This window comes from Triturus cristatus, chromosome 6 (genome assembly GCF_964204655.1).
Source record: "Triturus cristatus chromosome 6, aTriCri1.1, whole genome shotgun sequence".
NCBI classification, from domain to species: Eukaryota; Metazoa; Chordata; class Amphibia; order Caudata; family Salamandridae; genus Triturus; species Triturus cristatus.
Window position 1 is genome coordinate 1,260,177,848 of NC_140589.1, and position 26,171 is coordinate 1,260,204,018.

Genomic DNA, 26,171 nt, shown 5'->3' on the forward strand with positions numbered 1-26,171 from the left:
TGTGCCCATCTCACCCCGTCCTCCCAGTCCCTGGTCGTTACTCACCCTGTTGATGTTCTGTCAGGTCCTCTTGAACTGTGTCGGTACTCCCTACTCCTTGCACCGTCCCCACACTGATGACTGTGGCCTCGGTTTCCGCCAGCTCCTCCTGTGGCGCAGGACTGCCACCTTCTGTCGCCATTGCTGCCTTCCTGTTGGCAGCGGGTTTGTGCCTGGTTTAGGTTGTCACGTCATGTTGGCGACTCTTGGCCTCCTCGATTGGCCTCCTTGGCACTCCAACTGCATTCCAGGTTATCTGCTGGTGGGTCAGTTGCTGATGGTGTTCTTTCACCTCAGTGACTCTGGTTTTGTTTTACTGCAGTGTGCACCCCGTCCTCCTCTCCCTCTTCTCCTTGGCCTTCCCCAACCTCGCTGTTCCTTGCTGGTTGTCTGTGGGGGTTGTGGGGTTCGCGTTGGCCTCTGCACTGGGTCAGGGTGGATCCATGTTGCTACATGCTTTGGCTTGTTTCTGGTGTGTTGTTTCTGTGGTTTTTATGGTGCATTTTCCCGCCAGACGCGTGGGATTTGCAGGTCTGTGGCTGGTTTTTGCTACTTTTTGTACCTCGATTGGCCTCATCGCATGAATTTTTGCATTCACGTTTCACATTTTTGCGGCGTGGTGTTGAATTTTGCGTGGCCATTTGATGTGTTATCTGGTAACTATGGCATGCTACCTCCGCGTTGTGAATACTTAGTTAACACGGCGTAATTTTCCCGCGATAGGCTGCGATGTTGAGAGTTGCGTTAAGCTACTCTTGCGGTAGTTATCACACATTCTTGTGAATATACCCCTCAGCATTTCTCGGGGTTGGGGCTTGATTTTCACACAGGATAGCTTTGAAACTGTGAGCAGGGTTTGTAGTGTAGTTCCTATATCCCTGGTAGGCTCTGCGCATAATATACATTATAGTTTTGACATAGGACTGAGGTCAGTATGTCTCTATCGAGTACATTAAACTTAATTACTTGTGTGTGCCAGCTAACTCAGAGGTCAGTAGAAAACTTCTTGTATGATCAAGAAGGGATTAGTTTCTGACAACCGCATAAACATGACAACTTTGTTTCCCTTAGAATGGGAACCATCTCAGAATCGTGGAACCAATAGATAACAGTTTCACTCAGTCAATCGTGCATGCTTCGCTTCTACAGAGTTACACAGAAATGGGTAGATGGGCTGTTAGACCTGGCACATTGGCATGGGTCTCCCTTCCATTTTTCGCTGTTGCCACATATGTTTTTGCTGGTGTTAGTTGCTCAGGGAACTGTGCCACTGCTGTCCAGTGCCACAGTGCAAGTGCTCCCTATTGTAAATTGATGTATGATTTGTGATTCCATGATTGGTTGGTTTGGTTTACCTGTCAGACCCTAGTACAGTGGACCAGGAGTGCCCAGGGCTTGTAAATCCAAATACTGCTGGTGGGCTTGCAGCACTGGTTGTGCCACCCACAGAAGCAGCCTGTAAAAGTGTGTCTAAGGTCTGCCATTGCAGAGCCTGCGTGCAGTCTGGTACTGTCATGCTGACTGGGCAAGTGCACCCACTTGCCAGTCCCTAAATCTTCCCTTTTCTATATATCAGACACCCCTATGGTATGCCCAAGTGCAGGGTGCATTGTAAGGATAAGGTAGGACATGCCCTGGTGTGTGTGGCATGTTCTAATAGTGAATTAAAGCCATTTTAGTTTTTCACTATTGCAAGGCTACCTACTCTCCATAGGCCAGAATGGGCAGTTTGGTTATTACATTTTATAATCCTAACTGACTCAGGGAACATGGTAGAAATTCGTATTTAGTATGCCTGAACTCAGAATGATAAAATACATCTTTTTAGTGAAGTTGGTTTTAACATTCTGTGTTTGAAAATGCCACTTTTAGAAAGTAGGCATTTTCTTGCCTAACCATTCAAACCTGCCTCTGCTAGGCTGTGTATTCCCTGTATGGAGTTTAAGTGACAGGGCTGGGGAATTCCAGGAGACAGGGTGAGGTGTCCCAGTGGTGGATAGAGAGATCTGCATCTAGATGGGTGGGAGGAGTTGCACCTGGGACCTGAATAGGGCTGTGCCTTCCCTCCACAATGCTGGCTCCACCTCCTGTGGTGCGTCTGATGTCTCTGCCCTGCACTCTGAAAGGAAAGAAGGAGTCAGGTAAACAAAGTGCTCCAGGACTGACCAGAACCGGTTTGAACAAGGCAAAGGTCCCTTTGCCCTCAGAGGACAAAGGATTTTGGGGTATAAGTATTGGGACCCTGATCCCAAGAATTTAGATCACTTTGGGAAAACAAGAAGAACACTCTGCTGAGGAGAGGAACCAAGAAGAAGCTGAGGAGGAACTATCCCTGAAACTGGGGGATTGGCCTGCAGTGGTTGCCTACTGCCAAAGACAGGAGAAAGGAACTTTGTGTGTACTTTTGCACAACTTGTGAAGGAAATTTCGAGGTCTTGGAAAAGAGCTTGCCTCCTGCTGAAGACTCAGGAACAACAGACTTCACCCCCCAGCTCCCCAGAGTTCTTTGGAAGTGCCTGCTGCTGTTGTTGGGCCTTCTGAGGAACTGTGTGTCGCAAGGAGCTGGAAGCGCGACTCAAGAAGGAGAAGCGTGCCGCCATCGGAGCTGTTGTTGTCACATCTTGTAAAGCGTGTCGCCGCTGCAGCATCGCATCGAGTGGAAGCGTCTCGCATCATCCACGAAGTGTCTCGCAACGCCAAAGAAGCGTGTCGCCATCGCAGCCATCGTAGCTGACGCATTGCACCGCATCAAGAGAAGAGTCTCGCATCGAGGAAGAAGCGTGTCACCATCGCAGCCATTGTAGTTGTCGCAATGCACCGCATCAAGAAAAGCACCTTGCATCCATGGAGAAGTGTGCCGCCGTCGGAGCTGTTGTCATCGCATTGCGTAAAGGGGTGTCGCCGCTGCAGCATCGCATCAAGCGGAAGCATCTCGCATCGTCAGAAATGGGTGCCGCTGCCAAGGCCGCTGTCGTCGCATCGCGTAAAGTGTTTCGCCGCTGCAGCTGAAGCATCAAATCGAGTCTTCTCACAACATCAGAGAAGCGTATCGCATCTGGAAGATCTTCACGTCTTTATTTCTTTGCACCAATATCTTCACCATATCAACATCGTTGCAACACTTTCGTTGCCCTGCGTGTCGCATCTAAAAGGTACATTGACTTAAAGTGTCGCATTTGAGAACTAAGCAAAATTCTACCATCTAAAGTAACAGTATTGTGTATTTTCGTTGTTTAATGGTCTTGTGGTAAATCTATATAAAGAATACTTATTTTTTATATAAAAACCTGTGTGGTGTCCATCTGTAGTGTTGTCACTTGATTACTGTATGTGTTCACAAATGCTTTACACACTGCCTCTGAGATAAGCCTGTCTGCTCGTGCCAACCTACCCAGGGGATGAGCAGGGGTTATTTAGGCGAGGGTCCCTATTTGTCACAAGAGCATACCTGTGCCAACTATAGACTCCCAAGTCTAACACGGGCATTTCAATAAAAAGGGTTTATTGAACAGTCTTATTTCTCGTGCAAGAGATATGAACTGCCACATTCGTAAGACAGAATGCAAAGTAAAATGTGTACAACATTAGCAGCAAGATGAAATAATACTGCAATAGCATGGTTTGTAGCTATGACAGATATTCTTAAAAATACATACATAAATAACACAGGCTAAAATGTTAATACTCATCTGATGCTTCTAGCTTGTTCTACCCCAGTGTACCTAACCTAAGTGTAGTACGAGGTAAGAAGTAGGTGCTGTTTGTCTATAGAGTAGTTTAGCTATAGTTGCCAAGATTTGCCAAATGTCCCTCTAGGTTCTAGTCCGCTCCATACCTTAGAATGAGTGAGGTTGGAATCTCTTTCCGAGTCTCGATCTCTAACACCCCGCAAGGGGAGTCAGAAACACTGGAGCTGGATTCTCTGCGAGGAGGATGACAGCGTCTGGTCAGTGCGTCAGGCGGGAAATTGACTTCCTTCCAAACTTGCTGTGGTGAGCCGCGTCGTGCAAGTAGCCAGCCGAACCGTGGTTTGCCATGGTAAGTGAAGGTATATTTATACCTTCAAGGTGTTTGGAAATGCCAGTATTGACGTAAAAGTCGGGCAGAAGAACGTCATGAATGAACCCCTAAGGAATAATGTTCATGCATAATAAATGAGTTCTTGGAGAAATCAATATCCAAGCAAGGGGAAGTCCTAAAAGCTTAAGAGTCTGGTTTTCCAAGAACTCATTGTGACGTAGATGAACGGATGTAGGTGGCCATGCCTGTATTTGGTTAGCATGGATAATGCTTAAAGAAGGGTATGATTTCTATGCCTAAATATGGGCAATGCGAATTGTGCCTATATAAGGACATAAATCGGGAAACCTATACACAGTATCTAAATCGACACACAACACCCTCTCCACTTTCATATGAACGACATTACTAAATCCTAAACATGCTAAACATATCTAAAGTATAGCTACATATGGATGCCTAAGAACATGTTTAAAAATACATCGTAAAATGCATACAAACTGTTGCCATGCATAAAGATGCACTGGTGCTGTGCATATTAAAGCAATGTTTCATTCCAAGCATATATTTACATTGAATGCTAAATGAATGAACATACATATATATACACATTATGAAATGGCTCGTAAATACAGAAGAAAAAAGGCCAAAACCATTTCATGCTAAGTTACATAAATCAATTGGTATTGACAAGGTGACATATTGTATCTGAAAGTGTATCAAAGAATTCTGTTCTCTATGAATAGTTCTATAATAAGCAGATTACTGTGCCATAAAAAGAAAAACTCAAATTTTGAAAAAAAAAAATTAATCATAGGAAAATGTTCCAAGTTTAGTCTTTGTTTTGAAAAATGAAGGCCAAATTCAGAGTCTTCCCGGTACACTGTGTGCTGAATCAAAAGGCAGTGTATGGGGATGGAGAAAACATGAAATCTTCTAACCCTGTAGAAAAAAGTCGTCTACAGTTTTAGGTGAAAGTTGGATTACCTCATTTAGAAGACTAACCGCACATAGATGAGAAGCATCGCCGTCAGCATTGGTCGCATCAACAATGTTCGTATCGGATGTTACCTGCGTGCCTGTTGTTTCCTCTCGTACCTCAGCAGTAGCAATTTGCGTCTGTGAGATCTCAATGAATGCCGTCATCAGGATTGGTAGCCGCTGGGGACAACACACAGCATGGGCCGTTAACGGGTCCAGCAGTGTATCGACAGCCATAGGCATGACTAATGGGAGTGTTAGACAGATGTCTAGCATGCATTCTTCACCGCAAAGCAGGCAGCGTAGAACAGGTAAGATGCAATCTTGCCAGATTGGTCTGAATGACAGAAACCATGTGGTATTTAATTCTCGTAGATGAGGTACACCTAAAATTTGAATGATGTGCTCACAACACTTAATTTCCAAAAGAGCTCTCTCTTTGGTGCTCGGAGTGGCGCTGATGATTAGGCTTGCCATATCGGAGCAGTAGGAGCAAAAATAGGATCCCTGTAACGATTCCAAAAAGTAGTGGCATTCCGCTAAACACAGAGTGCATGAAGTTGGGAATTATTCTGAGGACTGCTTGAAAAGGTGCTAACAGTCCTGAACACACGGTCTTAAATACATGTACTATACCGCTCGTATCAGACATGTTTAAGATACGTTCCAACATTTCTGAGAAATGTATAGGGCAGTTTGTATTCAAAAGGGCATGTATCTCGGCAGAAGTCCTTGCAACTTGTAGATCATAGGTTTCTTTGGCCAAGGTCAGTGGCACAGTTTTTTGTAAAAGAATGGCTTTCATTCTGCTTAGAGTATCAATTCGTATAGAATAGATGTTCAGTGAAGGCCATAGCGTCGACTCCCTGACTGTCTGTATTTGTGGAAACAAGACTTGCATACAGCAAGTGACCCTGGATGTAACCGTTACTAGATATGGGATACCTGGCAACATGCCATAGCAGCTGTGATCATTCAACATGAGGTAACTTCCATTTGAAAGTAATCCAAAAATTGGAGTAATCACTGCAGCTGGTGAGCCTTGCAGGTGCCAAGTTTGTAGTGGAACTATCACAGGCCCGTGTAAATTAATACTCTGACAAAGGAGAGAAACACTTAGTGCGTTTTCACAGTTTGTACCGCTAAGAAACACGTCACGCCCCCCACTTCAACATCTATGTGTGTAAGATAAATCCCAAGATGTCTTGATGTATTCTTTACCCAACCTTTCATATTTGCCTGCTGGTATATGTTTTAGGCAATATTGAAAAATGGAAAGTTGTAACAGGCAGAGTAATTTTACCATGTATGATCCACTCAGTAGCTGGTTTTTCTGCCACCGTGAATGGTAATTTTTCCAGTTTTTCAATGCTCAGCACCGTATAGTCTGCTCCCCTTTGTGTCAGTCTGATCTGTTTATCAGTGAGATTGAATTCTGAAAACATTGACGTACTGTTGATTAAATGCCCAGGCACTTAGCCTGAACGCAAGTTTTGGAGCGTCCAGTCTAATAGCATTATAGAACGTAATTGAGACTGACCATGTTGCAGCATGACCAAATCTTGTTCCATGATGTCTATGGCAGAAGACACAATGCTGTCCAATTAATATATCCTGGACGACAGAGTCGTTAACCCATTGTCTAATACAGAGAGAGATTTCTCTAAATTAATATGATCAATTTCTCATATTTGTTCTGCAGTCTCTGCTTGGGTAATCTTCCATATTTCAATATAAGCAGCGTAGATACCAGCATATATGAAACGTTTTTTACGCGGTTTTCTCGGTCCTAGCAAGAATTCCCTAAGGTCTGCGCCTTCTTTAAGTAAAGATAAGTGTTGTATTACATCCTCTAGTGTAGCTTTCTGTAGCCAATCAAGGCAGAGTTTCCCTACACTGTATGTTGTTACTACACCTGGATGCTGTCTTTGAACATAGCATGGATCTGGCCTATTGATAGTGAAACCCTGTGTTTTGTTCAGGAATCGATCTTGACATTTGTTTGTGTCTGTGGGCCAGAGCAACCATTTTTTCCATTCTGGATCTGATCTGTTGTGATGCAAAGTATTATGTACGTCGACCTCCCCCGGTGTAGTGCTATTACTTGCAGGTATAGGTATGGTCGGTGTGTTCATGTCTTTGATCTTGGCTAACCCAAGGCAAGATGTTTGTTGGACGGTGTCATTCAAAAACATAATAATACAGGCTCTAAACAAAGCTTCTACCCCCTGCACTTGCCAATCTTTTGTACCCCAGACAGATTTTGTCTCAATGTTGTCTTTCCAAAAGTCGAAACCCAGTCTAGACAGTTGGGCAATAAAGGCTGCAGAATAAATCTGTTTCGTATTGGTTAACATATTTTTTGTTCCTGTCTTGTTCATATTCATAAAATAAAACTATTCTGGATTTGATAGGTTGAAGCCTGAAAAATATGGAAATTTCATTGCAAAGGTTTTTGAGCTACCCTTTGGAGGTGTAGGACAATGTTCCCATTGGTTATACATAAATACATTCCCTTTTTAGGGATTCGATCCGAGAAATGTCTGCCGGTGCATTATGGGACCTCAATCCTAGTAAAGCAGCATTCAAAACTAGTATTAAGAACTGCATTCGAATGAGGTCCTTGATCATCGATAAAGCCCAATTTGCCAAACGCAGACACGCCTGGGCAACAATGTCTTCATATGGTCGGTTAGCCCCCGCATCTTACTTATCCTGCACTTACTCCTTGCACCTAAAAATCAGTTTTATGGCCGCCAGACTGGGTGAATGGCAATTTCTAAGAGATCTTCCCATCTGGCGTCGTCTGTCAGAGGACGTAATCTGCAGGGGGTGTGGCATGTCTCCCGAAACCATGGAGCATATAGTCTGCCTCTGTCCATCTTTCTTGTCACAACGCAGACGTAAACTGAAAACTGAGTGGAACAGGCTGGGAATCCGATCCTGCAGACAAGCAATCATTGCAGCATTAATGCCAGAAAACACAGTTCTAAACATCGCTTTTACAATTTTCTTACGAAATGCTTACCGCTCTTTTAAGTAGTTATGGGCTGGTTCGTTTTTATGCTTGTTTAAGAGCTATTCCATTTTTATCCTGTGATTTCTTAACTGCTGCTTATATCATTTTATTGAATTGTTGACTTGCACAATTGGCTGTCATTTTACGGTCCATGGTTTGCACTTATGGTCCTTGTCAAAGACCTGAATCTAAATGCATTTTAAATGTTAAACTGGTCATTGTACTTTGTACACTAAGATCACGATCCGGTAAAAAATGTCCCCGTACGACTCGTATCGGGTCTTTTTACCGTACGAATCGTACAAGTGCCGTACGAACTGGCAATCACGATTCGCATGGTAAAAAGTCCATACGAACCGCACTGGGAATAATTCCCCACACGTCCTCCGGTCGGAAAATGTGTCCGACACGTCCTCGGACGATTTACCTTACAAACGTGAAAAGCCAAGCCCGACCGAGGAATCACGATCCATCCCGTGCGTCCGAGCTTACAACCGTATGGAAAAAACACCGTCCGCACCGAACTCCTATAGCAACCATGGAGACATGTGCCCGCATACGCGCCCAACACTCCCCCCAGCCCCCGTACGTCCGACACGTACCCCCCGTGTATGTATACCCCCACCCGTCTAGGTACACCCCAGTACGTTCAAGTCATACCCCCACCCCAGTACGTGTCGTACCACCGTCTATGTACACCCCAGTACATTCGAGCCCCACCCCCACCCCTGTACGTGTCGCACCACCGTGTACCTACACCCCAGTACGTTCCAGTCGTACCCCCACCCCAGTACGTGTCGCACCACCGTGTACCTACACCCCAGTACGTTCCAGTCGTACCCCCACCCCAGTACGTGTCGCACCACCGTGTACCTACACCCCAGTACGTTCCAGTCGTACCCCCACCCCAGTACGTGTCGTACCACCGTCTATGTACACCCCAGTACGTTCGAGCCCCACCCCCACCCCTGTACGTGTCGCACCACCGTGTACCTACACCCCAGTATGTTCCAGTCGTACCCCCACCCCAGTACGTGTCGCACCACCGTGTACCTACACCCCAGTACGTTCCAGTCGTACCCCCACCCCAGTACGTGTCACACCACCGTGTACCTACACCCCAGTACGTTCCAGTCGTACCCCCACCCCAGTACGTGTCGGACCACCGTCTATGTACACCCCAGTACGTTCGAGCCCCACCCCCACCCCTGTACGTGTCGCACCACCGTGTACCTACACCCCAGTACGTTCCAGTCGTACCCCCACCCCAGTACGTGTCGCACCACCGTGTACCTACACCCCAGTACGTTCCAGTCGTACCCCCACCCCAGTACGTGTCGTACCACCGTCTATGTACACCCCAGTACGTTCAAGTCGTACCCCCACCCCAGTACGTGTCGTACCACCGTCTATGTACACCCCAGTACATTCGAGCCCCACCCCCACCCCTGTACGTGTCGCACCACCGTGTACCTACACCCCAGTACGTTCCAGTCGTACCCCCACCCCAGTACGTGTCATACCCCCGTCTGTGTACACCCCAGTACGTTCCAGTCGTACCCCTACCCCAGTACGTGTCGTACCACCCTCTATGTACACCCCAGTACGTTCCAGTCGTACCCCCACCCCAGTACGGGTCGTACCACCCTCTATGTACACCCCAGTACGTTCCAGTCGTACCCCCACCCCAGTACGTGTCATACCCCCGTGTACCTACACCCCAGCACGTTCCAGTCGTACCCCCACCCCTGTACGTGTCGCACCACCGTGTATCTACACCCCAGTACGTTCCAGTCGTACCCCCACCCCAGTACGTGTCGTACCACCGTCTATGTACACCCCAGTACGTTCCAGTCGTACCCCCACCCCAGTACGTGTCGTACCACCGTCTATGTACACCCCAGTACGTTCGAGCCCCACCCCCACCCCTGTACGTGTCGCACCACCGTCTATGTACACCCCTGTACGTTCGCGCCCCACCCCCACCCCTGTACATGTCGTACCACCGTCTATGTACACCCCAGTACGTTCCAGTCGTACCCCCACCCCAGTACGTGTCATACCCCCGTGTACCTACACCCCAGTACGTTCCAGTCGTACCCCCACCCCTGTACGTGTCGCACCACCGTGTACCTACACCCCAGTACGTTCCAGTCGTATCCCCCACCCCAGTACATGTCATACCCCCGTGTACCTACACCCCAGTACGTTCCAGTCGTACCCCCACCCCTGTACGTGTCACACCACCGTCTATGTACACCCCAGTACGTTCCAGTCGTACCCCCACCCCAGTACGTGTCATACCCCCGTGTACCTACACCCCAGTACGTTCCAGTCGTACCCCCACCCCTGTACGTGTCGCACCACCGTCTATGTACACCCCAGTACGTTACGGTCCTACCCCCAACACAACCTCCTAAGTACGGAGCGCACCCCAGGCCCCAACATCACAACCGCATGTACGAGTCGTACCAACCCACACACAAGGACAGCACCGTACAACCAAATGGCCCATCTACACACCGTACACACGCTCAAAACGCACGTACACAACCAGGACAAAACAAAACAACACAAGAAGACACTATTCGAATGGCACAAAGCCACTAAACATGGCCAACAAACAATACAAATACACCTTCACTGACCTGCAACTGCCAAAGACAAACAGAGGGCCAAAACACCACCACTACTTATAACACACACACCCAAAATTCAAACACTGCCACACCCACCCATGGACCAATAAAAAGGGCCCACACACACAAACCATGAGCCTTTGCAACAGACTCACTGCTGCCAGACACCACAGAACCATACAACAAGCTACACCACACCTTACACTTGCACACCTTCACACAACCACCCTCACAAACACCCCCTCATCACATTCACACACACACACACACACACACAACCATCCACACACCCCCCCCAACATCCACACACCCCCCCACCATCCCCACCCACACCCCTCACCATGCCCACTACCAAGAATCCAAAGTTCAGTAACCGAGAGTTGGAGGTCCTTGTTGATCAAATCCTCAGAGTCGAGCCACAGATCTTTGGAACATTGGTCAGAAACACCAGCCTGGCAGCAAAAACAGCCATGTGGCAGACCATCGTCGATGCTGTGAATGCTGTTGCAGACACCAGGAGGACCAGGCAGGAATGCCAGAACAGGTGGTACGATCTGCGGAGGAGGGTCAGAGCCAAGAGGCAGGAGGAACACGACCAGGCCAACGCCACCGGAGGAGGGCCCTCCCGCAGACCCGTACAGTACCATCCCTGGGAGGAGAGTGTGATGGCCATACTGCCGGTGGAGGCAGTCGAAGGATTAGAAGGACTCCGAGACCCGGGTGAGTACACAAACAACGCACCTCACATGGGGGGAACGGCATCCAGAACCAAAATCACTAACAGGCACGCAACCACCACAAGCCATCGCATTACTCAACCACACTCCATGAGCACGCACATGCCACTGCTGCCACCATGCCCCATGCACCCAGCTGGACAATGGCAAGTCACAGAAGACAACAACACATGACACGGTAACCCGGATGGCGGGAGGCTGGGCCCCAAAAATCACATAGTGCGACTCCGAAGCAGACAACAATGCACTCTGCCCATATGGCCTAGGTCACAGCCAGACAAACAGTGTGTCCCAACACAGGAATGACTTGCCAGCAAATGGCGGACGCCTTGCATCAACACATGGGGGTGAAGGCACTGTTTTGCACATGACAGCAGCTAATGAACAGCCAACATTGTGAAAGAGTGGCAGCACACACCACCACAGCAGCAGCGCACAGACACACATCACACCCAATGGGTGCCTGGAGATCAGAAACAAACTCACATCAACAAGCCAAGGGCCACTCAAAGATCTGCTAACAGTGTTTGCCCAGGAAGCTGGGCTGAGGTGACAGAGGGTGACACACAGAGGGAGGGAGAGGGGGACAGAGAGGGAGGGAGAGGGGGACAGAGAGGGAGGGAGAGGGGGAGGGAGAGGGGGACAGAGAGGGAGGGAGACACAGGGAGACGGACAGAGGGAGGAGGCTGACACACAGAGGGAGGGAGAGGGTGACAGAGAGGGAGGGAGAGGGGGACAGAGAGGGAGGGAGAGGGGGACAGAGAGGGAGGGAGACACAGGGAGACGGACAGAGGGAGGAGGCTGACACACAGAGGGAGGGAGAGGGTGACAGAGAGGGAGGGAGAGGGTGACAGAGAGGGAGGGAGACACAGGGAGACGGACAGAGGGAGGAGGCTGACACACAGAGGGAGGGAGAGGGTGACAGAGAGGGAGGGAGAGGGGGACAGAGAGGGAGGGAGAGGGGGACAGAGAGGGAGGGAGACACAGGGAGAGCAAATCAGCCGTGTGGTGTGTGGGAATGTCTGCTCGTCAGCAGGTAGACTGCGTGCATGTAGCCAAGGGTGGCCCGTGCCAGAACCCCCCCTCTTCTCCATGGCAAAACACAGGGCCATGTCACAACCTGTGCACGAGCACAATGACAGCTACCTGCATCACATAAGTGTGTGGAACAAATCCATGTGCACATGTACAGTGCTACACGGAAGGCGCCAATGCATGGCTCGCAACACCTGCCCACTCCACGGCTGACTGCAGTCACACTTGACGCAGCAAGTAAGACTGTGCCACACATAGTGAAAGGTGCCAAAGTGGTGCCCAAGGGACACACCCATGCACAAGTGCACTGTGAGTGGAATGCAAGACAGATCCTAATTCCAAGAGGAAATGTGCCAACTTAGGAAATGATGAAACATGGATGTTGCATGGACCAAAATTAACATTGTCTCTCTCACACACAGGTCAACGTCGTGGTGCACCCCCCAACACTGGGGGGGAACACTCACAGGACCCGGATCTGCAGGAGCCCGATCCCACCGGCAGCGACCACTCTCACCACTCTGTGGACGACCCCGACCGACCTGGCCCCTCTGGTGTCCTACCGCCTGCAGCACCTGCGTCAGGTACAACTGTGCCAACCACCACCCCCACTCCCGCCACATCCCAGGAGACACCCAGGATCCCTGCCCCAACACCACAATGCAGCCAGGCTGGCCAGGAGGGACACGGTGTCCCGGGCACCCAGGAGGAGGCAGGCGACAACGCCAATGCCACCCCTCAGGGGTCCCGGAGACCCGATGTGCCCACAAGGGCAGGCCAGGCGCAAGTGGGCAGGGGTGGTGGGAGTGGAGGACGGCGGAGGCACGAGCCTGACCAGTTGGCTGGGGATCCGGTATTTTCCCATGTCCGTAACATCCTGGACTCATACCGGCAGGACACCACGGGCATGGCCCAGGTTGTGTCCACCCTCAATGAGATCAAGGGGAGCCTCGATGAGATAAAGACCCAGCAGGCCCAGCAACATGCGGAGCTACATGCCTGTCTACTGGTACACCAACGGAGGATGGAGGACAGACAGGCTGAGCAAGTGACGGCATTCCAGGGGATTCACGCTACACTCCGTCGGATGGCCGACAACATGGCCGACCCTCCCTGTGCCAGAAGGCGGAGAACATCACCACCCACAGGGAGGGATCAGGAGGAGGAGGAGGAGGAAACATCCGACGGAGCATCCCAGATGTCGTCACGGCCTGCTGGTGAGGTTCCCCGCAGGAGGCCGGGTCGTCCACGGAAAGGACCGTGAGGGTCGGTGCTACATCACCATCTCCCAGGACACCTGGCCTGGCACCTGGCCCACTGGAGCAACAGCATCACAGCATCAAGAGACATTCTCTGCCACATGGCCCTGCTGGTCACTGGCTGACCAATGTTGACAAAGACTGTGGCATGGACTCTGAGGACATCCAATGGTAAGGACACCAACTCCCCTACTGAACTTTGGATTCAAAATTCCCGGAAAGACACTCACTTTGTTTCCCCCCCCCCCCCCCAATAATAAATCACACTATGAAGAGTAGATGCCTGCTGGTAGCATTATTACCTAACATGTGTCTTGTAAAGTCAAAACATGCCTGAGTCATCTTTTGTCTTCAACCACCCACACCCTGGGGCCTGAGTCTGGCACAGGACACATGGGTCACAGTGTATTAGGCAAGACAGACATGGAGCACCATACACACCCGTGATGGGCCCAACAAGCTGAGGGGGTTACCGAACAACCGTGCTGACACACACATTGAGTACAGCAACAGTCATGCGCAGAGGTCAGGGATCCAGTCCAGTGTCCTGGGGGGCACCCAGGTATGTGTAGACAGGTGGCAGAAACATGTCCTGCAAGCTTGAGTCCGGTGGATGCAGAGAATGGGGGCCTGGCCAACGTTGGATGCATGGGGATGGCACATGTCACAATACCCACACAGTCATGGACATCATGCCCAATACACAGTCTCAGCCCACACACACAGCTTGCATCTTGCCACTCGACACATTGACACATAGCCACAATCAGGGAATACCATGCCAGACAAGCAGGATGCACCGTGGCAACACATCAGCATTGACTGAGAAGAGGCACCTTGGAGGCATAGGGACACCTTTATTAGTCATGTATTCGGGATTGCAGAGGCAACTCGAAGTACACATGAACACATCATGTGGAGTAACATGTGGGTCCAACACTGGCACCCCCCTTCAGCAGTACACATGCGTGTTCGCCATGGAACTGGCACACAAGCGTCGGCTAACAGCTAAATACCCACAGCTGCACACGGAGAGCCTGCCATACACCAAAGATCCGCGGATGTCGAAGTCCCACACCATGTCAAGCCAATGCTAACCGAATGTGTCCGAAGGCAGTGTCACACACATTGATGCCATCATCACAATCCCCTATCCCATCACTGATGACTGTCAACCAGGCAGACCATCTATTCAGGTGTACACAGCTGCATGTCGTGTCCCATGGGGATGCGACATGGCTGCAGAGGAACCAAACACCGACAGGGGCAGTGTGCACACATCGTGAACAACTGCCACAACCAATACACCCCAGATGCATCCCTTACCCCATGGAGACTTCCAAACGTGTCCGTGCCTGTAACGCTGAGTCAGCCCACGATGTCATGTCCATGAGGAATAGCAGTGCCACAACAATGCAACCAGCAGACGGCATGCGCAGGTACCTGGGGAAGAGAAACACACAAGAAGTCAGCCACAAAAAGCACAGCCACTTGCATGTGCATTTACTCGACACATGTATGGATGACAACATGCTAGGTCACAATTATGACTGAGGAAGTACACCCATCACTGGCACCATCACTCCAGTGACACACCCACACACACCTCTGACTCACGTGCCATACATGCAGGTGGAGACACACATCACAACGCATGCCACACGGGGACCAATGCGTGCACACTCAGACACTGGTACTCACCACTATGCAAAGAAGTCGCGTATGAGCCGAGTCCGGATGTCCTCTTGTGGCTCCACATCCTCTTCATCACTAGCCCCATTGCCAAGCCCTTCGTCCTCCACGGGTGGATGGTCCTCGTCATGTTGATTCAGGATGAGTGGCACTGCTCTTTCAACTGCCATGTTGTGCAGCATGCAGCAGACCATGAAGATCTTGCAGACCTTCGCAGGGGCATATGGGAGTGCGCCGCCGGTCTTGTGGAGGCACCTGAATCGGCTCTTCAGCATGCCAAACGTCCTCTCTATCACTCGCCTTGTCCGGCCATGGGCGGTGTTGTAGCGGAGCTGGGCCGGCGTGATGGGGTTGCGGAGAGGTGTGAGCAGCCAAGGCATGTTGGGATAGCCAGAGTCCCCTACATGGAAAGCACATGGTCATCGTTAGAAGTGGTGAAGCGGTCGTGCTGGTAGGCTATACAGAATACAGGACAGACAGACTGTACCCACCAACAACACATGCCCGTTCGTTGCGCAGCTGCATCATCATATCAGGCATCCCGCTACGCCTCATGATGTAGGCATCGTGTGCTGATCCTGGAAAACGAGCACAGACATGTGAAATCACCATGTTGGACAGACACACCACAAGGGCATTGATGGAGTGGTAGTGCTTCCGATTGCGGTACGCCACCTCCCGTGCGTGTGGTGGTACCAAAGCTACATGTGTCCCATCTATGGACCCAATGACATGGGGCATCCCTCCCAGGGCATAGAATCCACGCTTGACCTCAGTCATCTGTTCAGGGGTTGGGAACTTGATGAAGTCATCCAGGTGAATCAACATTGCCTCTAAGAAATCATGCAGCACACCACTGAACGTGCTCTGGGACATGCCACCAACATGAGCTATGGTATTTTGAAAGGTACCCGTGGCAAGAAAATGTAGGGCAGCCATTACCTTCAGCTGGGGTGTCAGTGCCGTGGGATACCTGTGCTGCGGTTGCAGGTGTGGTGCCAGTCTCGCCGTCAACTCCAGAATCAACGGTTGGGTGAAGCGGTAGAGCCGGATGCTGTCATTATCCTGCATGGCAGCCAAGTCTGGAATTCTTCGGGCAAGAGGCGGCGCTCTGCAGTAATTTGGAAGTGACAACGAAGAGTGAGTGCACTACGACAACAACTCATGTGTACTGAGCACATGTTAATCTGGCAATACACACATGCTACATAGGGTGTCAGGTATGTGCTACATGGCCAGGACACGTATGGATGCAAGGTGACACTCCTTCAAAGACCCAGCTACACACGGAAATTGAGAACCTCCCCATGCCACGCCATGGGAATAGCTGTGTCCCAGTGCAAGTGAACAGCCAGACGCAACACAGGAGTGACATACGCCCACACATCAGCAGCAGTAGGATGCCGATTGCAGAGATTGGTAGCGGAACACTGGAGCCACAGGTCACATGACATTACACTAGGCCAGCCCACACACCTTGCCATGAAGGTGCACATGTCATGACTCACCACACATACCTTGTGAGGATGCTGACATGTCCTTGTCACACTACTCCGTGTCCCATGCATACATGTGCACCTCACATCCGATACCACATGTGGCATGGTGTGCGGAACAGTGTGCAATGACAATCTACACACAGACACATGTTGGTTGCTGCAACGGCTGCAGCTTTTGAGGGTGCTCCAACATCAACCGGATGGGAAGCCCCCACACATACATGACATAGTCACATTGTGCACCGTGGGTAGTGACAAGTCAGGTGTCATGACCCCTGTACCGGGCATCAGGGGACACTTCCGTGTGTTGGTGTCCGTGCCATGCCAGTGACGCTCACCCCAAGTGCGCAGTACGACATGCACACATGTCAAAGGAGTCAAGGGCATGCCTGGCACACATCGCACCATCACACAGTACATCTGTACACATCTCATCATACATCAGGTGCCTTCTCGACTCAGGAGTAATGTTCCACATCACAGGCCTTTCACACCTGTGACCCACACATGTAGTGATGCACAGACGATGCCTCGATGTCAATTAATGGACAAGTATGTCCATCCATGGAGAAGTATGTCCGCCCTATCCCTACCTGTGTGCCGCCTGTCACCACTGTGATGTGTGAATACCGCTGTACTGCTGCAAAGAGGGCCTGTGTACGTTCCCATATCACTATGGGAGTGCTGCCGTATGTGTACCCATCGTGATGGCGAGCATACAGGCATGTGTACGGCCCGTACCACTATGAGTACGCATACGCGAGGCCACACATACTGATAGGGAGCGTACACACGCCTGTACGCTCCCTATCAGTCTCTGTGGTTCGCGTATGCGTACTCGTAGTGATAGGGAGCGTACAGGCGTGTGTACGCTCCCTATCAGTATGGGTGGGCTCGCGTATGTGTACTCGTAGTGATAGGGAGCGTACAGGTGTGTGTACGGCCCGTACCACTACGAGTACGCATACGCGAGGCCACCCATACTGATAGTGAACGTAGTCACGCGTGTACGGGCCGTTGCAATGCATTTGGGGTGCCCTAGGGCCCCGGAACGCACCGTACCTGTGTGTGGAGCTCAAAATTACATAGGGGACACATGAGGGACAAGTATTAAGGCCTACATGCATGCTGGTTGTCATGGAGACCAAGTTCAAAATTCGAATTTCTTCTGGAAGGTGAACAGCAGAAGTCAGTTGGAATAAAAATACTTTGTTGCAATGTGTTTGTGGAGCTGACATCATGCAGGAGAATGAAACCGATAGAGTACACACAGACTGGTAGGTTTGAAGGGATTGGTGGAAACATAGGATGCAAATGTGAGTGACCAATCACTCTGTACTCCTGTGCATGAGACTGGGCAGAAAGGCACATATAAGGCAGCCAGGTCCCATGAGGGAGTACTTGCCTGCACATCTTTGAATTCGTCGACCCAGCTGCTGCTACTGATTCCCTGGAACCATGTCAAGGGCTGTGGAGAGGTCACAGCCATTCACCTTGGAGGAGAACATGGCATTGCTGGATGTGATCCTCCCACAGTACCCCATGCTGTATGGGCGACCAGGGTATCAGGTGAGTGCATAGGCCACTGGCACAGACTGTCCCTATGTTGTGACTGTGACTTCTGCCATTGTGTCCTGGTGTGACACACATGCCATGTACTGTTGGGGGGGTCCCAGGGGGGGGGATGCCTGATGTCTCCCAGCAGTGCCCTGAGACAGGAGGGGTGTGTGCCTATCACTAACAGCAGTGCCCTGAGACAGGAGGGGTGTGTGCCCATCACTAACAGCAGTGCCCTGAGACAGGAGGGGTGGGTACAGAGTGCTCCCAGCAGTGCCCTGAGACAGGAGGGGTGGGTACAGAGTGCTCCCAGCAGTGCCCTGAGACAGGAGGGGTGGGTACAGTGTGCTCCCAGCAGTGCCCTGAGACAGGAGGGGTGTGTGCCTATCACTAACAGCAGTGCCCTGAGACAGGAGGGGTGTGTGCCCATCACTAACAGCAGTGCCCTGAGACAGGAGGGGTGTGTGCCCATCACTAACAGCAGTGCCCTGAGACAGGAGGGGTGGGTACAGAGTGCTCCCAGCAGTGCCCTGAGACAGGAGGGGTGGGTACAGAGTGCTCCCAGCAGTGCCCTGAGACAGGAGGGGTGGGTACAGTGTGCTCCTAGCAGTGCCCTGAGACAGGAGGGGTGTGTGCCTATCACTAACAGCAGTGCCCTGAGACAGGAGGGGTGTGTGCCCATCACTAACAGCAGTGCCCTGAGACAGGAGGGGTGGGTACAGAGTGCTCCCAGCAGTGCCCTGAGACAGGAGGGGTGGGTACAGTGTGCTCCCAGCAGTGCCCTGAGACAGGAGGGGTGGGTACAGAGTGCTCCCAGCAGTGCCCTGAGACAGGAGGGGTGGGTACAGTGTGCTCCCAGAGTGCCCTGAGACAGGAGGGGTGTGTGCCTATCACTAACAGCAGTGCCCTGAGACAGGAGGGGTGTGTGCCCATCACTAACAGCAGTGCCCTGAGACAGGAGGGGTGGGTACAGAGTTGTTGGACAGGCCTCACAGACGGCTTGCTCCCTCCCCGCTCGATAGGGCCCGAACTCCGGCCCACCTGGCATATCCCCACGACAAGCACCTGTACTCCGTCTCCCGACGGACCCTCTGCCCACGGACCCCTACTCCTCACGGGGTCCAGCCCCACCGGCTTCCCCGGCCGGGTCAAGCCGCCATCTGGGGCCCTGCACCACGCGGCCGCATGGCCTCCCCTCGACCCTAACCCCGGGCCTGGCCGGCCCCGACATCCCGGCACCACCATCCACCCAGGAGGTGAGCGGACCACTTGGCAAGTCAATGGGGGAACGAACTGTCAAGGGCTCTCCCCCGCCAGGTGCCGATCGCCCCCAGCTCCCCCAGGCACTGGCTCCACCCCCTGCTGGGTGTCTGGACACCTTCATCCCGGGCCCTCCGACCTCCAAGTGCGAGGGTCCGGACATCAAAGGGCACCAGCCCTATAACTGAGGCAGCTCCGGAGCAGGAAGGCAGTTGTATCCTGGAGTCGAGAGACACCGAGTGAACTCAACCTTGACGGTCTACTGGCGCTGCCGTAGCCCGCTCTTGTGAACCATCGTCCTGCCTGCTGGCGCTGCCGCGGCCTTCTGCAACAGTCATCTTCCGGGGACCTGCTGGCGCTGCCGCGGCCCGTTGTAACGACCATCCTCACCGGGACCTGCTGGCGCTGCCGCGGCCTTCTGCAACAGTCATCTTCCTGGGACCTGCTGGCGCTGCCGCGGCCCGTTGTAACGACCATCCTCACCGGGACCTGCTGGCGCTGCCGCGGACCGTATATCTCCCGGGGACCTGCTGGCGCTGCCGCGGCCCGTTGTATCGACCATCCCCACCGGGACCTGCTGGCGCTGCCGCGGCCCGTACCACCTAACCACCAAGCTCAAGGATTGTGAGCTCATCATCATCTCATCAGAACTACCTGATTGGTAAATAGACTGCCCCGCTACCCCCTTCCCTACCTTGCGAGACTCTAATCGAGGGGACCCCTGAGTCCAGACCTCCTTGTACCATTCAACCGTACCTTAATTAAGTGCTTATAAAGAACGCTGAACCTTATCCGTGTGTGATATCTGTCTGTGGGGGGGAAGTTACTTGTCTGTACGATCGCTGGAGACGGCTCTCCCCGGAGACCTCTCCTCCTGACCCCGGCCGACCCTCCCGGTCCATCTACCTTTTCTAACATTGGTGGCCAGCGGCGCGATCCGAATCAACGCGTAATCGTACAGAGAGTAGCTCACCCCACGACAAAACACGATGTCGACCAAAGATAGCAGCTCCACCGAGAAGTTCCAAATGGAGAAATTAGAAGAATACAACCACCGCGAACTGAGACAATTTTGCATAGAACTTGGCATTGCTACCACCGGCCTGAGTACCAAGGATGATCTAAAGCGCGCTCTTGAGTCATGGACAGAAACTGGGGTCGCAGGACCCTCCGACCAAAGCAGCGTCACACCAGACCAAAACAGCATCACACCAGAGGGGAACGCCACGGCTCCCGAGGAGCGGGGAACGGGCCTCTCGCAGGAGGAGATACGAGAAAGAGACAGAGTCAGAGTACACGAATTAGAGATGGCACGACTCAAGATGGATGGGGAACTCAAGTTAGCTGAACAGAAACTCAACCTCGAGCATATGCGGCTTCGAGAGGAACGAGAAGAAAAGCAGAGACAGAGAGAGCTGGAAGAGAAAAAAATAACGCTCGAGCACGAGCGCCGACTGGCGGAAATAGAACTGCGCAAACAGAATAAGGAACTGGGGGTGCCTGAGCGACCACACACCCCGGGGCCAATTGAGAAAAAAGTTCACATCCCCAAGGATGTGGTCCGCGAGTATGTCCGAGAAGACGACATACAACAGTGGTTTAAAGCCTATGAGATCGCAATGACCTCCCACCGGATCGACCGGAGTGATTGGGGAGCCGGACTTTGGGGGAGATTTATCAATGAGGGTCGCGATGCCCTACTACAGCTCCCCGATCACCAAATGTCATCCTACGACCACATGAAGGCTGCCCTCCTCGCCCGCTACGGCCTCACGCCCGAGATGTACCGCCAGAGGTTCCGAGACTGCACCCGGATCCCAGGTACAACTTGGGTAGAATACGTGAACTATTTCAGCCGGGCCTTCGAGGGTTGGATCAAGGGAAGTCAGGTCACCACCTACGAACAACTCTTCAACCTTATGGTATGGGAGCACCTGTCAAACAACTGTTTCGTCGAGCTCAGGCAGCACCTACTCGACAGTAAGCTGACTGACCCCCGGCAGCTCGCCGCCGAAGCTGACCGATGGGAAAGCACCCGAGTGGGCCGGAGAGGGCCACACGAGCAGAATCGAAGCAACCAAAGCCAGCACCGTCCTCGGGGTGGAGGAGGAGGCCAGGGGCGAGGGAGAGACGCCTTGCCGGCAACCCCCGTGGCCAGCACCCCGCCTCCGGCCGGCCGGAGCAACCCCCCGTTGCGTCCTGGGTTCCGGGCCAACGTCACGTGCCACCGATGCCAGCGAGTCGGCCATTATGCCAATGACCCGAGCTGCCCGCAGAACCAAACACCCAAGCCCCGCCAGGTAGCTGCCGCTGCCCTCGGGGAAGAGCAATCATCGGAGGGACCCGAAGAGTATGAGCCGGCCCAGCAAGGGTGGGAACCGGCCGCCATGGTCCTGGCATGCCTAGGGGGAAGAGACATGGTTCCGCGGGCTCCCCTACCCGCCAACACCAGAAAATACGGTCAGTGGGTGACCATTAATGGACAGAGAGCCAAGGCCTTGCGTGACACCGGCGCCAGCGTGACGGCCGTCCGCTGTCACCTGGTAAAGCCCGAGCAGATCCTGCCGAACATTCTCTGCCCCGTCCGCTCGGCGGATAACTCTGAGAGCATGTGTAAGATGGCCTGCGTCCCGTTTGAATGGGGAGGGGTCTCCGGCCTACTGAAGGTGACGGTCCGGGACGATGCCCCCGTGGACTGCCTCCTGGGGAATGACCTCGAGAGTTCCCCGTGGGCCACCGTCGAGAGAAGAGAGCACTTGGGGATGCTGGGCCTCCCGGACTGGGCCTGCGTAACCACCCGATCCATGGCCGCCCGTGCCGCCCCCCGATCAGAAGAAACCGAATGGCCAGCACCTCCGCCCCCGGTTGCCCCCGTAGAGGACAACGGCGAGTCCGACCTCCCGGACCCGACTACCGAAGAAGACGCGCAACACCAGGACCTTCCGGATCTGGCTCAGTGGCGGCAAGAAGGGGGGCCCACCCAAGAACAGTTCCGCCAGGAACAAAAGACCTGTCCCTCCCTCGAGGGACTCCGCCAACAAGCCAGCACCCAAAACGCCGGGGACACCACCGGAACCCACTGGGTCTACTGGGATAACGACCTGCTCTACAGCGAGCAAAGAATCGCCGAGCTGGGGGCCGGTCGAGTTCTGGTGGTGCCGCTCTGCTTCCGAGACTTTCTGCTCAACCTGGCCCACGATGTCCCCCTGGCTGGACACCTGGGCCAGGAAAAAACGTACAGTCGCCTGGTGACCCACTTTTTCTGGCCGAAAATGAGGAATGACGTCCTGAACCACTGCCGATCTTGCCCCACATGCCAAGCCAGCGGGAAGAGTGGTCGGAAGCTGAAAGCCCCTCTGCAACCCTTCCCTGTGGTCACCACCCCGTTCGAGAGGGTGGGGATAGACATTGTGGGACCTCTGGACCCCCGCACGGCGCAAGGACACAGGTTCATCTTGGTACTAGTGGACCATGCCACCCGCTACCCCGAGGCGGTGCCCCTACGGACAGTGACCGCTCCGGTGGTTGGCCGGGCCCTGATGGGGATCTTCTCCCGGGTAGGCTTCCCCCGAGAAGTCGTCAGCGACCGAGGTACGAATTTCATATCCAAATACATGAAGTCCCTCTGGCAACAATGCGGGGTCACCTACAGATTCACGACCCCCTATCACCCCCAAGGGAACGGACTAGTGGAGCGTTTTAACCGCACTCTCAAAGGGATGATTGGGGGAATGGAAGAGCCTCTCCGTCGCCAGTGGGATGTACTGCTCCCGTGCCTCCTCTTCGCCTACCGGGAAGTTCCCCAGAAGTCCCTCGGTTTTAGCCCCTTTGAACTCCTCTACGGGCACCCTGTGCGAGGGCCCCTCAGCCTAGTCAAGGAAGGTTGGGAGATGGCCCCCCACACGACCCCTCCAGACGTCTTCAAATACATCCTGGCCTTACGAAACCAGACCCGGCGCTTCAGGGAGATGGCCAAGGCGAACCTCGAGGCCAGCCAGGAGGACATGAAGAGGTGGTATGATCACAATGCCTCCTCCGTTGAATTCGAGCCTGGGCAGCAAGTATGGGTGATGTCCCCCACCGAACCATGTGCCCTGCAGGATAAGTGGACGGGGCCCTTCAAAGTGGTCGAGCGCAAAAGCCCCGTCACTTACCTCATCGACATGGGGTCCTCCCGGAACCCCCTTCGGGTCCTCCACACCAACCGGCTCAAACCACACTTTGTGCGATCCGAACTAAGCCTCTTGATGGCTACAGACAGTGGCACGGAAGAAGACTCCGAGCCCCTCCCGGATCTCCTGAAGACTCAGGAGAAGGACGGCTCCGTGGACGGGGTCCGGCTCTCTGACGCCCTCACTTCGGAGCAACGCCAGGACTGCCGGGACCTCCTGCTGCAGTTCGCTGCCCTGTTCTCCCTCACCCCCGGGGTCACCCCCTGGTGTCTGCACGACGTAGACACCGGGGACAGTCCCCCTGTCCGGCACCGGGCCTACCGCGTACCAGATCGGGTACGGGCCTGCATACAGGAGGAAGTGGCCAAGATGCTCACGATCGGGGTCATCGAGCCCTCGGACAGTCCCTGGGCCAGTCCGGTCGTATTAGTTCCCAAGGCCGCTGCCCCCGGCTCCACCCCTGAACTAAGATTCTGCGTCGACTACCGGGGCTTGAACGCTGTCACCCGGACCGACGCTCATCCCATCCCCCGAGCAGACGAGCTGATCGACCGGCTGGGTGCCGCCCGCTACCTTAGTATCTTCGACCTAACGGCGGGCTACTGGCAGATCGGCCTCACACCCAGGGCTCAGGAACGGTCAGCCTTCTCTACCCCCGATGGCCACTATCAATTTAAGGTCATGCCCTTTGGCATGAAGAATGCCCCCGCCACGTTCCAACGCCTGGTGAACCAGGTCTTGGCGGGACTTGAAGAATTCAGCGCTGCCTACCTGGACGATATCGCTGTATACAGCCGCCACTGGTCCGACCACCTCCGTCACCTCCAGGAGGTCCTACACGCCCTCCAGCGGGCCGGCCTCACCATTAAGGCCGGCAAGTGCCAGATTGGCCAAGGGTCTGTGACCTACCTTGGGCACCAAGTGGGGAGCGGGCTGGTGGCCCCACTACAACTTAAGATTGCTGCCATCCAGTCCTGGCAGCCCCCCGTCACCCAGACCGAAGTCCGAGCCTTCCTGGGGCTCACCGGCTACTACCGGCGGTTCGTGAAGGACTACGGCAGCATCGTGGGGCCCCTCACGGGTCTCACATCCAAGAACCAACCGAAGCGGGTCAACTGGACTCCTGATTGTCAAGCGGCCTTCGAGGAGCTGAAGGCCGCCCTGTGCACCGCCCCGGTGCTCCAGGCCCCCGATTACAGTCGGGAATTTGTGGTGCAGACCGACGCCTCCGACCACGGCATCGGAGCCGTCCTCTCTCAGTTGAACCCCGAAGGTCATGACCAGCCGGTGGCCTTCATCAGTCGACGTCTCCTGGCCCGAGAACAGCGTTGGAGCACCATCGAGAGGGAGGCATTTGCAGTAGTGTGGGCCCTCAAAAAGCTCCGACCCTATCTCTTCGGTACCCACTTCCGGGTACAAACCGACCATCGACCCCTGCAATGGCTGATGCAGATGCGGGGGGAAAACCCAAAACTCTTGCGCTGGTCCATTTCCCTGCAGGGAATGGACTTCACCGTGGAGCACCGACCAGGTCAAGACCACGCCAACGCGGATGGCCTGTCCCGCTTTTTCCGCCTCGACGAAGAGAGTCCCCAAGGAGATGGGTGACTCTCCCCGCCTTCAGCTGGGGGGGACGCATGTTGGACAGGCCTCACAGACGGCTTGCTCCCTCCCCGCTCGATAGGGCCCGAACTCCGGCCCACCTGGCATATCCCCACGACAAGCACCTGTACTCCGTCTCCCGACGGACCCTCTGCCCACGGACCCCTACTCCTCACGGGGTCCAGCCCCACCGGCTTCCCCGGCCGGGTCAAGCCGCCATCTGGGGCCCTGCACCACGCGGCCGCATGGCCTCCCCTCGACCCTAACCCCGGGCCTGGCCGGCCCCGACATCCCGGCACCACCATCCACCCAGGAGGTGAGCGGACCACTTGGCAAGTCAATGGGGGAACGAACTGTCAAGGGCTCTCCCCCGCCAGGTGCCGATCGCCCCCAGCTCCCCCAGGCACTGGCTCCACCCCCTGCTGGGTGTCTGGACACCTTCATCCCGGGCCCTCCGACCTCCAAGTGCGAGGGTCCGGACATCAAAGGGCACCAGCCCTATAACTGAGGCAGCTCCGGAGCAGGAAGGCAGTTGTATCCTGGAGTCGAGAGACACCGAGTGAACTCAACCTTGACGGTCTACTGGCGCTGCCGTAGCCCGCTCTTGTGAACCATCGTCCTGCCTGCTGGCGCTGCCGCGGCCTTCTGCAACAGTCATCT